Consider the following 13,325-nt stretch of genomic DNA (forward strand, 5'->3'; position numbering starts at 1 on the left):
TCTTCATCTGCAAAATGGGGTCAACAGTCCCTCCCTTCCCTGATGGCTGTGAGATTTAGATACAATGTCCATAAAGCACATAGCACCAAGCCTCACTGATCCAGGGAATGCCATTACAGTAACCACAACACGGGAGGTTAAGAGGACTGGGGAGATGGGATTCAAACCCAGACTGCCTGGGTTAACAGCCTGGCCTCCCTGACGTTCTGGCTGCTTAACTTGGAGCAAGCTGATTATTAGCTCCGTGTCTTCCTCTTGCTCCTGTGTAAGACAGGGGTGATGACAGTACCTACTTCACAGGGTTACTGTGAGGATGAAAAGATGATACGTGAACAGGGTTTGGTCCACAGCTAGAGACCAATAAATGTCAGCTGCAGTGACTCCCATCATCCTCCTCCTCATCATCATCACCCTCATCATCACTGCTTAAAATAAGTGGAGTAACTAACCTTTTCTCCTGCATTCTCTGATCTGCTGTTAATACTGTCCACTGTTTTTTTCCCATCTCAGTGCATTTGGTCCTCTCTATAAATTTAATCTGGGTCTTTTAAATATTTTCTGTGCTTCTACTTAACATGCTCATCTTTCTTTGTTTATTTTTAATTAAAAAAAATTTTTTCGAGATGGAGTCTCGCTCTGTTGCCCAGGTTGGAGTGCAGTGGTGCGATCTCAGCTCACTGCAACCTCCACCTCCCAGGTTCAAGCAATTCTTGTGCCTCAGCCTCCCGAGTAGCTGGGACTATAGGCATGCGCCCATGCCTGGCTAATTTTTGTATTTTTAGTAGAGACGGGGTTTTACTATGTTGGCCAGGCTGGTCTCGAACTCCTAACCTCAGGTGATCAACCCACCTCGGCCTCCCAAAATGCTGGGATTACAGGCGTGAGCCACAGTCCCTGGCTTCTTTTATATCCTTAAACATAGAGAATCTATGGTAGTTCCCCTTTATCAGTTTCCTGGCAGTTTCTCTTTCCAAAATTTCAGTGACCTGTGGTATACAGGTCACTTGTTTGTTTGAGATGGAGTCTCACTCTGTCGCCAGGCTGGAGTGCAGTGGTACAGTCTTGGCTCACCGCAACCTCTGCCTCCCGGGTTCAAGTGATTCTCCTGCCTCAGCCTCCCGAGTAGCTGGGACTACAGGCATGCACCGCCACACCCAGATAATTTTTGTATTTTTAGTAGAGACAGGGTCTCATCATGTTGGTCAGGCTCGGATTCCTGACCTCATGATCTGCCCACCTTGATGTCCCAAAGTGCTAGGATTACAGGGGTGAGCCACAGCGCCCAGCCGTGACACTGGCTGTCACGCTCTCGAGAGAGAGACCACATTCATGTAACTTTTATTATAGCATATTGTCATAATTGTTCTATTTTATTATTAGTCATCATTATTAATCTCTTACCATGCCTAATTTATAAATTAAACTTTACCATACATTTGTATGGCTCATATATGAAAAAACAGTCTATATAGGGTTGGGTCGTATCCGTGCTTTCAGACAGCCGCTGGGGGTCTTGGAATGTATCCCCTGAAGATAAAGGAGGACAACCGTAGTTATAACTTTCAATGTCCTCCAACTACTAATTCTATCATTTGTGTCATTACTGGGCATTTTTCTATTGTTTGATGGTTTCTTTAGTATAGATTTCCAGAAGTGAAATTTCTGGGTCAGAAGACATAAAGATTTTTGGAGACTAGGTGTGGTAGCTCACACCTGTAATCCCAGCACTTTAGGAGGCTGAGGTGGGTGGATCTCTTGAGCCCAGGAGTTCAAGACCAGCCTACACAACATGGTGAAACCCCATCTCCACTAAAAATTTAAAAGTTAGCTGGGAGGTCGGACACGGTGGCTCATGCCTGTAATCCCAGAACTTTGGGAGGCGGAGATGATCAGATTGTTTGAGACCAGGAATTCTAGACCAGCCTGGCCAACATGGTGAAACCCTGTTTCTACAAAAAATACAAAAATTAGCCAGGCATGGTCCTGTGTGCCTGTAATCCCAGCTACTCGAGAGGCTGAGGTGGGTGGATCACTTGAGCCCAGGAGGTCAAGGCTTTAGTGAGCCGAGATCGAGACATTGCACTGCAGCCTAGGTGACAGAGTGAGACCCTATCTCAAAAAAAAAAAAAAAAAAAGAAGAAGAAGAAGTAAAATTCACGGCACATCGTGTTGTGGGCTTGTAGTCTCAGCTACTCAGGAGGCTAAGGTGGAAGGATTGCTTGATCCCAGGAGTTTGAGGCTGTAGTGAGCCACGATCATGCCACTGCACTTCTTTCAGCCTGGGCGACAGAACGATACCCTATCTCAAGAAAAAAAAGGCATTATATCATTTGCATTTGAATAATTAACAATGAGGATGAATATATAAAGGTTTCCATGCCTTTTCCTTCCTCTGAAAGTCTGTGAATTTGAAACCCCCTTGCTTCTGCCCATCGGCAGGTCTTAGTATCTATGGTGCCTGGTTGTTTCTTGGGACGTATCAGCAAGTCTGTGTTTTTACTTCCCTGGCAACAGTCGGAAAAACATTGATGATACTGTTAGGCCACAACCTGGCAAGCTCTCCAGGTGGAGGGTGGAAGGGAGCAGGAAGGCTATCAGATGCTGAGAGGGGAAACTCTGTTAAAAATAGCTACTGCCGACTGAGTTTCTACCATATATCAGGCCCTGAATTCTTATGTCATTTGATTTTCACAGCCACACCATGAAGAAGACACTGCTATTCCCATATTACAGGTGAGGAAACTGGAGCTCAGAGAGGTTAGGAACTTGACCAGTGTCACCCAGCATGTACACGGCAGAGTTTGGGTTAGACCACAGCTCTGCTGGAGCCCACCTTACTGTGTGCGGGGGGTAGTGCCCTAAGAACTCCACATATAATAAATCGAAGTAGGTACTGTCATAATCTCCACTCCATGGATGAGTCACTGCGTCTTGGAGCACTGCCATATGAATTCTCTTACCCGCCCAGCATAGACAACCGTGGAAGCCAGAAGAGCTGGCAGAGCCTAGAAGTCAGCTGCCCCCACCCTCACTGCAGACCAGAAGAAAGTGGACCCTCTTTCTCACTTCCTAAGAATATCCCCCGAGGTGACAGCACGTCCTCTCAGCCCATGGCAGGAGACCTCCCGTGCAAAGCCCTGTTGACCAGAAGAGTCCCATTGCCTGGATTCCATTCACCATGAAAGCCTGCCAGAATGTACCTGAAATGAAGCTCCAAATTCCCATAGGTTTTCAAGATCAGAGGGAAGCAAAGGAGAAGGGCTTCCCCAGGGCGGGAAAGAGGGAGGAGGGAGAGATTAGCTTTTGTGGGAGAGTGACCCACTTTTCTCCATCTGAATCAAAGGAAACGGATTAAAAAACTAGACTCCCTCCAAATGCCTGTCAACAGCAGAATGGAGAGACCTGTGGCGGTATAGTCAACCGATGAGTACACCGTGTCAACAAACCACAATGACACACAAGGACATGGATGAATCCCACAAGCATAGAACGAAAAATAAAGCTAGACACAAAAGAGCACAGAGTGTGAGTGAGACTCCATTGCTACAACGTTCCACAATAGTCAAGCTCATGTGTGATTTCACAAGTCAGGACAGCAGTTCCCCACAGCTGTGCGTGCTGATTAGAGGGGGTTACTAGAGGTCTTCCTTCGGGGGCTGCTGCCGATGTTCTGTCTGTTTGGTGTTGGTTACATGGGTGTGTTCACATTGCAATAATTCATCCTGCTGTTCACTAAGGTTTGTGCATTTTCCTGGATGTATGTTACATTACCATGCATTTGAATGATAATAATGAGGATGAGGATGATGGTTTAATTTTTTTTTTTGTAGTGCCTATAATACTAGCACTTAGGGAGGCTGAGGCAGGAGGATCACTTGAGATCAGGAGTTTGAGACCAGCCTGGGCAACATAGCCAGACCTCATCTCTATCAAAAATAAAAATTAGCCAGGCAGGGTGGCTTGCACCTGTAGTCCCAGCTACTCAGGAGGCTGAAGCAAGAGGATCCCTGGAGCCCAGGAGTTCGAGGCTGTAGTGAGCTGTGATTGCACCACAGCACACCAGCCTGGGTGACAGCTGAGACTCTGTCTCTTAAAAAAAAAATAGGTTCAAACTTCAGCAGGAAGTCCTTTGGACATCCTTCCAAATTATTAAGTATCCTTCCAGATTATGAGCAACCAAGGCCTTGTAGTAGAAAGAAAGCCCCAGCTTTGATATCAGAAAGCTCTGTCTTTGGGTTCTAGATTAATAACTGTGTTACTTTGATCCGGGTGCTTCATCTCTCTGAGTGTCAGTTTCCCATCTGGAAAATGGCACTAATGATGCATCTCCTTTAGGCTTGTTGTCATGATTACAGGTAGCATGAATGGCACATGGTAAGTGGTCAGTAATAGGAGGAAAAGGTCTAGGGTTCAAACTCAGGCAAGGGACAGGGCAAACTGCCTCTTTCTGCACCTCGAGCCCAGAGAGTCTTGTTTCAGAATGACACAAAGCTGGTCACGTGCAATGGGGGGGATTCCCAGGCCAGTGGCCACGAGAAGGCACTTTCAAAATCATTTGAAATCCCCATGCCCAGCAGCTTCCAGATGGTCATTGCTGGAAGATTCTTTCCTGTGTTTAGGCGCAGCCCAGCCCCCTGCTGCTTCATAAAGGCCACGTCTGGTGGGAGGCTGCAGAGCCTGGGCATCCAGAAGGATGCCTGGGGGTCAGACAAACCTGACATGGATCCTGACTCCCCTTCCGTTTTCTCCTCTGTTACACGGGGCAGGGGAAACTGATAATACCCAGCTAGTGGGATTGTTATGAGGATTCCTAGACGTGTGGCATGCACGGCACTTGGCAATGTGCTTCATGCAGAATAAACACTCAATAATGGTATTTGGTGGTGCTGTTATTAGTATTAGCTCGTGAGAGGCAAAAAGCACGCTTCCAGGAAGTCCCACAGGAGCCCAGCACATGATTCCATTCCACGGACATTCCTGAGCACCTACTCTGTGCCAGCCCCAGCCAGACTCAGCACACTGTGCAGGGTGCAGAGACGAAGGAGTAAGACAAGGCCCTGCCCGCCAGGAACTTACAGTGTCCTCAGAGTGACCAGACACTTTTCCAGCTGGCTGGGACCTGGGCAGTGCAGATAGTTGGTGGCCTGTCCGGTGGGTGCAGGTGAGGGGCTCACACTGATTTGCATAGAAGTCGGTTGCCCTGCCTGAGGAGTTAGAATGGAGGGCTGACTGTAGACAACAAGATAATTGTCTGGTGGGTTTGGCTGGAGTCCTGCAGAGAGAACCCTGTAGAACCTCCTGGCACCCCTCTGGTCACCGAGAGGGGCTATGCAAGGCATAGGTGATAGAGGGTGTCACTGTGGCATGGGATGGGACTGGGGGCATGCCCCTCTTCCATGCAGAGCATGGTATGGCTCTGAGACTGGAAGGCAAGGCGACTTTCCTGGAACCCTGAGAGTCTGCAGCTTTGGGGGAATCTAAGGTCAGCACCCTGGGGTAGGCCCAATCTCTGTGGGTGCCAAGGCTTCCATGAGTAGTTGTGAGTGTCAACACTGGGGCCAGGGGAGCAGGGCAGAGGGATATGAGCAGCTGAGGCTCCCGAGACGCTTCTGGAGACGCTCGGCTGACGTGGCAAGGCTTTATTTTGGGAGGGCCAGTGGGCTGACTTATGTGGGTGGGACAGAGCCATTTCTTCCTATTAATATGATCCACAGGGGCTCACAGCCTCATGAGATCTGGCAGAAGGGTTAGCCTGGAAAGGTCCACCATCCGCTCCACAGGAAATGGCACTTGGGCACGCGCAGAATTCTTCTATCTTTCTTGCTCCTCGAAGCACATTTTATATTTTGGGCACTATTTTTTCCACGTGCAGATGAGGTTGGTGGGGCTCTGCAGGGTCTACTTCCTGTCTCCATGAATTTGACTAAGTACCTCACATAAGTGAAATCACACAGCATTTCTCCTTTTCTACCTGGCTTCTTTCATTTAGCACAATGTTCGTAAAGTTCGTCTGTGTTGTAGCATATATCAGAATTTCCTTCCTTTTTCAGGCTGAGTCATATAATCTGTTTTTAAAAACAGCTTTATTGGCTGGGCATGGTGGCTCATGCCTGTAATCCTAGCACTTTGGGAGGCTGAGGTGGGTGGATCGCAAGGTCAAGAGATCGAGACCATCCTGGCCAACATGGTGAAACCCCATCTCTACTAAAAATACAAAAATTAGCTGGGCATGGTGGTGCACACCTGTAGTCCCAGCTACTGGGGAGGCTGAGGCAGGAGAATCTCTTGAACCCGGGAGGCCAAGGTTGCAGTGAGTTGAGATTGCACCACAGCACTCCAGCCTGGGCAACAAGAGCGAAACTCTGTCTCAAAAACAAACAAACAAACAAAAAACCCAAACAAACAAAAAAACAGCTTTATCAAGATATTCACTCAAATGTATAAGTCAATGTTGTTGTCGGCCTAATTGTTCCCCCCAGAGGCCCGCAGTCAGGAGCCATATGGTATTGTCATGGGCAGCACCACAGCCCATGTGTCCTGCACCCCAAATCGATATGTTCAAGTCCTAACCCCCAATACTTCGGAATATGACTGTATTTGGAGATAGGACCTTTGAAGAGGTGATTAAGTTAAAATGAAGTTACTAGCGTGGGCCCTACTCCAATATAACTGGTGTCCTCATGAGAAGAAGAGATCAGGACATAGACAGGCATACAGAAAAGATCATGTGAAGACAGGGAGAAAGTGGCCATCTACAAGCTTGGAGAGAGGCCTCAGAAGGAGCCAGCCCCACTGACACCTTCCTCTCAGATGTCCGGCCTCCAGAACTGTGAGAAAATAAATTTCTATTGTGTAAGCCATCCAGTTTGTGGGACTTGTGATGGCGGCACTGGAAAACTAATACAGGTGTTAAGAGAGGCCAGAGGAAATAATGATTACACGGTAGACTTCCTGGAGGAGGTGAGCAGCTGATAAGTCATTGCTCTCTTTCTTCTGCCTGCTCCCATCCTGCTGGCCCCCAGGTATGCACACACGATCCCTGCAGGACAGAGACCTGCTCAGAGGGACTGGCCTGGTCCTCAGGGAGCCACCTATAGTCGGGTCTTCCCTGGTTCATGGGGCTGAGACACATGGCTTCCCAGCTTGCTGCCTCAGTTTCTACCTCCATAAAATGGGAATAATGACCTTTGATGCTTCCCTCTCCAGAGCTAACAGCTTAATGATTAGGAAATATTGGGTGAAATGGTCATTATCTAAATATTTTTGTTATAAATGTAGAAATTGTTTCTTTTTTTTTTTTGAGAGGAGTCTCGCTCTTTCGCCCAGGCTGGAGTGCAGTGGCGCAATCTCGGCTCACTGCAAGCTCCGCCTCCAGAGTTCACGCCATTCTTCTGCCTCTGCCTCCCAAGTAGCTGGGACTACAGGCGCCTGCCACCACGCCCAGCTAATTTTTTGTATTTTTAGTAGAGACGGGGTTTCACCATGTTAGCCAGGATGGTCTCGATCTCCTGACCTCGTGATCCACCCGCCTCAGCCTCCCAAAGTGCTGGGATTACAGGTGTTAGCCACTGCACTGAGCCTAAAAGTTTATTGTTTTTGTTTTGTTTTGTTTTGTTTTGAGATAGAATTTCACTCTGCTACCCAGGCTGGAGTGCAGTGGCACCATCACAGCTCACAGCAGCCTCGACCTCCTGGGTTCAAGCAATCCTCCCACCTCAGCCTCCTGAACAGCTGGGACTACAGGCATGTGCAAACATGCCCATGCCCAGCTCATTCTTTTTTTTTTTTTGGCAGAGATGAGGTCTCACTATGTTGCCCAGGCTGGAAAAAGGTTTATAGTTTATGTTTAGGTCTCTGATCCATTTTGAGTTAACTTTTATATGTGGTGTAAGGAAGGGGTTCAACTTCATTCTTTTGCATATAGGTATCCAGTTATCTCAACAATGTTTGTTGAAAAGACCATTTTTTTTCCCTATTGAATTGTCTTAGCACCCTTGAACTGTGATGAGTTTTGGTTAATTTTTGTATATGGTTAGAGGTATGAATTGAAATTCTTATTTCTTTTCTGTCTTTCTCCCCCTTCCTTCCCCCCTGATCCCTGTTCTGTTTCCCTCTTTCCTTCTCATCCTCTCTCTTTCTTCTTTCTCTCCCTCCCTCTGTTTCTTTCTCTCTTTCTCTCTTTTTTCTTTCTCTCCCTGCCTCTCTCTCCCTTTCTTTCTCTCTATTTCTCTCTCCTTCTGTTGATAGTCAGTTGGCCTAGCAACATGGTTGAAAATTCTGTTATTTCTCCATGAACTTCCCTTTGCATCCTTGTCAAAAATAAATTTTCCACATTTGTAAATCTGATTCTCAATCACCTATTCTGTTCCATTGACCTATTTGTTTATCTTTATATCAATACCATACTATCTCGATTACAGTAACTTTTTTTTTAAGGCAGAGTCTCACTCTGTCACCCAGGTTGGAATGCAGGGCACAATCATAGCTCACTGCAGCCTCGACCTCCCAGACTCAAGCAATTCTCCTGCCTCGGCCCGCCAGGTAACCGGGACTACAAGTGTGTACTACCAAGCCACGTTAATTTTTGTCTGTTTGTTTGTGAAGACGGGGTCTTGCTATGTTGTCCAGGCTGGTCTTGAACTCCTGGGCTCAAGCAATTCTCCCACCTTGGCCTCCCAAAGTGCTGGGATTACAGGTGTAAGTTGCTGCGCCTGGCCCACTTTGTAAGTCTTAAAATCAGGTAGTGTAAGTCCTGCAATACTATTCATCTTTTTATAGTTGATTTGGCTATTCTAGATCCCTTGAATTTCCATATGAATTTTGGGATCAGCTTGTCAATTTCTACAAGAAAAGTCTGTTAGGATTTTGATTGAGAGTGCAGTGACTAACGAGCAAATGAGAATTGACATTGTAACAATATTGGGCCTTCTGATTCATAAGCATGACATATCCCTTGATTTACTTTGGTTTTCCTTGATTTCTCTGAGCATCATTTTATAGTTTTTAACGTACAAGTACCCGTTTTTTGGTCAATTTTATCCCTAAATATTTCATATTTTTGCACATTATTGTAAATATTTTTTTAAATGTCAGTGTCCAATTATTCATTGCTAGTATGTAGAAGTACAATTATTATGACTATTTCGTATTTTCATCTTATATTCTGCAACCTTGCTAAATTCAGTTGTTAGTTCCAGCAGCTTTTTTTGTAGCTTCTACAGGATTTTTTATATGGACTATTATGTTGATGCCAATAGACATCAACTCTCTTCTTCCTTTCCAATCTGAAGCCTTTTCATTTCTTTTCTTGGCTGTTGCACTAACTGTAATCACCAGTACAATGTAGAATAGAAGTGATAAGAGTGCACATTCTTCCTAATCTTTGGGAGAAAAGCATTCAGTCTTGCACCATTAAGCCTGGTGTTGGCCATAGGTTTCTTGTAGATGCCCTTTATCTTTTTTTTTTTTTTTTTTTGACGGAGTCTGGCTCTGTTGCCCAGGCTGGAGTGCAGTGGCACGATCTCGGCTCACTGCAACCTCCTTCTCCTGGGTTCAAGCGATTCCCCTGCCTCAGCCTCCTGAGTAGCTGGGATTACAGGTATGTGCCACCATACCCAGCTGATTTTTGTATTTTTAGTGGAGACCAGGTTTCACCATGTTGGACAGGCTGGTCTCGAACTCCTGAGCTCAGGTGATCCAACAGCCTCGGCCTCCGAAAGTGCTGGGATTATAGGCGTGAGCCACCGCGCCCGGATGTAGATATCCTTACTCAAATTGGGGAAGTTCCATTCTGTCTCAGTTTGTGAACAGTTTTTAAAATCAGGAATGGACGTTGGATTTTGTCAAATGGCATTTGTTTTGTTTTCTCGGATTTGTTGAGATGACCATATGGCTTTCCTTCTTTAGTCTGTTAGTATGGTATATTTACATTGACTGATTTTTAATGCATAACCAATCTTTCATTCCTGGGATAAACCCCACTAGGTCATGGTATATTTTCCTGTTTACCAGCATTTGCCTGTTTGCCAATATTTTGTTAAGAATGTTTTTATCTATGTTGGTGAGGAATCATAGTCTTGTAGTTTTCATTTCTTGTAATGTCTTTATCTGGTTTTGGTATTAGAATAATGTTGGCTTAGTAGAATGAATTGGGAAGCATTTTCTTTATCTACATATTCTGGAAGAATTTGTGTGTAATTGGTGTTATGGGCTCAATTGTTTTCCCCTCCCCTAAATGTGTAATTTGAAGCTCTAACACATGGTACCTCAGAATATGGCTGTATTTGGAGATAGTGCCTTTAAAGAGGTGATTAAGTGGAATCAAGGGTGGGCCCTAATCCAGCATGACTTGTGTCCTTATAAGATGAGTAAATGTAGACACACAAAGAGACACGAGGGATGGGCATGCGCAGAGGAAAGGCCACGTGAGGCCACAGAGCGAAGGTGGTATCTTTGAGCCACAGAGAAGGGCCTCAGAATGAAATCAGCCCTGCCAGCATCTTGATCTTGGACTTCCAGACTCCAGAACTGGGAGACAATAAATTGCTGTTATTGAAGTCCCTCTATTTGTGGTATTTTGTCATGGCAGCCCTAGCAAACTAATACAATTGATGTTTCTTCCTCCTTAAGTATTTGGTCAAGTTCACCAGTGAAGCCATCTGGACCTGGAGTTTGTTTATGGGAAGATTTTAAACTATACATTCAGCGGCTTTCATAGATATCCAGCTATTTCCAGTTGAGTGACTTTGTGTCTTTTGAGGAAATTGACCATTTTATTGTAATTGTTGAATGTATTTTTACACTCATTTTAATACCAAAAATTACAAATAAAAAATAAAAACCACCATTTATTCCACTGTCTAAAGATGTCCATTACTAATGCTTTTACACTGTATCCTTCTAGATAATTTTTATACCTGTGTACACCAACTCCTTTTTAAAAATGCTATTACCTTGTAGTACAGGGTGGTTTTTTTTGTATCAACAAATATTATTTGAAAACATGATTATGGATGGATGGCTAATAATTTGCTTAACTAACCCCTAATTTAAGTTGCCTCTAATGGGGTTGGGGGAGCATCAAGAAAGCACCCCTTCGGTGTCTCTAGGAGCCACTCAAGTTGGCATTTGGTTTGCAGTCCCAGAAGTGGAATTACTGGGTCAACCAGTTTATTATTGACTCGCTATTGAGCATCCTGAGCTTGGTAGGGGGAGGGTGGAGGGAGAGGGAAGAGCCTGTCCTCTTCCTCAAGGATCAAGCCTCTCTGAAGACCAGCCCAACCAGCAGGTCCAGTGGGAATTCCAGTTGAGAAAGTAGCAGTGATGCTGCTCAGAGGCTCTCAGGGGTCCCCGGCCCCAGCCTTGGCCTCCTCGACCTACGTCGGAGTGGCTCTACTTATCTGCAGGTTGGAGGCTGTATCTTCAGGATTTGGACATACTGGGACTCACTTCTCGATTCTTCCTTCTTTGGAGTGTGGTGACATCATTAAGTGGTGTTTGAGAAAATGGAGGCAAAGATAGAAGCCAGACTTTGTGCAGACAAGTGAAGGCAGAGACTAGTCTTGTTTTCCAATCACTCCCAGTCTGATGAAGCAGATGCAGCCTTGTCCCAAGGGGGAAGCCCTAGGCTTTTGGAAGAAACAAAGGCCTCTTCCTTCCAGGATCCCCAGTCTGAAGGAAGTGTCAAGATTCATAAACCAAAACATATACAGGTAGCATCACCTGTATATGTTTTGGAATGCATCACCAAATGCAAATAAACACCCTCCCATGCAAGGACCTGTGATTGGATGCAATGGGGTTTTTCTGGGATAACTTCCTGGAGAGGAGATGGACCTGGATCCACAGAGAGGGAGCTGGGCAGCGGAAGGGTGGGGGCTGGGTGAGGGGGATGACATGTGGACTGTGGTTTGGTAGAGCCAGAAGAGGAGGCTGGCAAAGCTAGGGGCAGGAAGGGAAGCCCTAGGGGTCTCTTCTGCCCTTTGTTGGCAGGTTTGAGGACATTGAGAGAGATGGATCAACTTGAAGGTGAGGGGATTATTTGCAGTGTCAACTTCCAAGAGTCATCTTCTCCTGCCTCCCTTGCTGTCCCCTCCCAGCATCTCAATTCTCCCCAAGGCTGGAGATCAGCCCCTACTTTGCTGTTGTTTGTAGACATGGGGTCTCACTATGTTTCCCAGGCTGGTCTCAAACTCCTGGCCTCACGCAATCCTTCCGTCTTGGCCTCCCACAGTGCTGGGATTGCAGGTGTGAGTGATCATGCTGTGCTCAGGCCTCTACTTTGTAACAATCAGATCTTTAACTGGGCACCTATGCCTGCCCCCACCCACCACGACACCTGATTTGTATGAGCATCACCCTCATTCAGTAAGGCCTTGTTATGTGCACTTACAGCTGAGAACTCAGAGACCAGGGAAGGGAGCTCTCCTACCAAGGCCTCATGGCTGGGAAGTGGGGATGCTGGAATGGGATCTTCTCTCAGTGCGACTGCTCAAACCCCCAAGCTCAGCCCAGGTGACTCAGCCGTGAGAGGGGCTCCCAGCGCTCACACTGCCTTGGATTCTCTCCAGCCGCGTCTTTCTCATACACACCACCCCCCTTCAAAAAAGGCAAATGGTGCTGACAACCAGGCCCCCCAGGCTCTCCATCAGATAATTGTGCCCCCTTCAAGGGCAAATTTGGCAATGTCGCAACCCTGCTAAGTTGGTTCAGGTAGAATCCTCAATTTTGTCCTCCATATCTGATTGGGTTTCTCGTCCTCCGTGGCCCCCAGGTGATGTCTGAGCAACCCACCTGCCTTCAGCAGGAATCCTGGTGGATCGGTTTAGCCAGAGTCTCCCAATCCCCCGCGACCCCTGATGTTTCTTCTGGTTAACTTTCCATCCTCAGACCCCACCCTGCTCCTTGGCTATGAATTCCCGCTTTTTCTTATTGTATCTGCCATTGAGTCCAGTCTCTTCCCCGCTGTGGAACCCACTGCCATGGCCCTACACCTGTCCCCATGGCCCCTTTGAACAAAGCCTACCTTACTGTGTTTCAACAAGTGTCACTGAGTGATGTTTTATCTTTAACATCTTTCAGATGGGGAAAGAGAGGCCTTTGGGCTAATTTCCTTTCAGATGCATTATAGGGAAAGACTGATTCTCCTATCAGGTATGTGAACCCCCAAGTCAGGCAGACGAGAGCACCCAGGGGTGGGGACTGTACCAGCTGGCTGTGGGCAGGGCTGTGGGGGAGGGAGGAGGAGGTGGAGCCTCCTTTTTCTAGGGCATGTGTCACCTGCCTCCTGCCCAGGGGCACTGCTCCGGCACTCCCCTGCCAGCGTG

This window comes from Nomascus leucogenys, chromosome 24 (assembly GCF_006542625.1).
Source record: "Nomascus leucogenys isolate Asia chromosome 24, Asia_NLE_v1, whole genome shotgun sequence".
Taxonomy (NCBI): Eukaryota; Metazoa; Chordata; class Mammalia; order Primates; family Hylobatidae; genus Nomascus; species Nomascus leucogenys.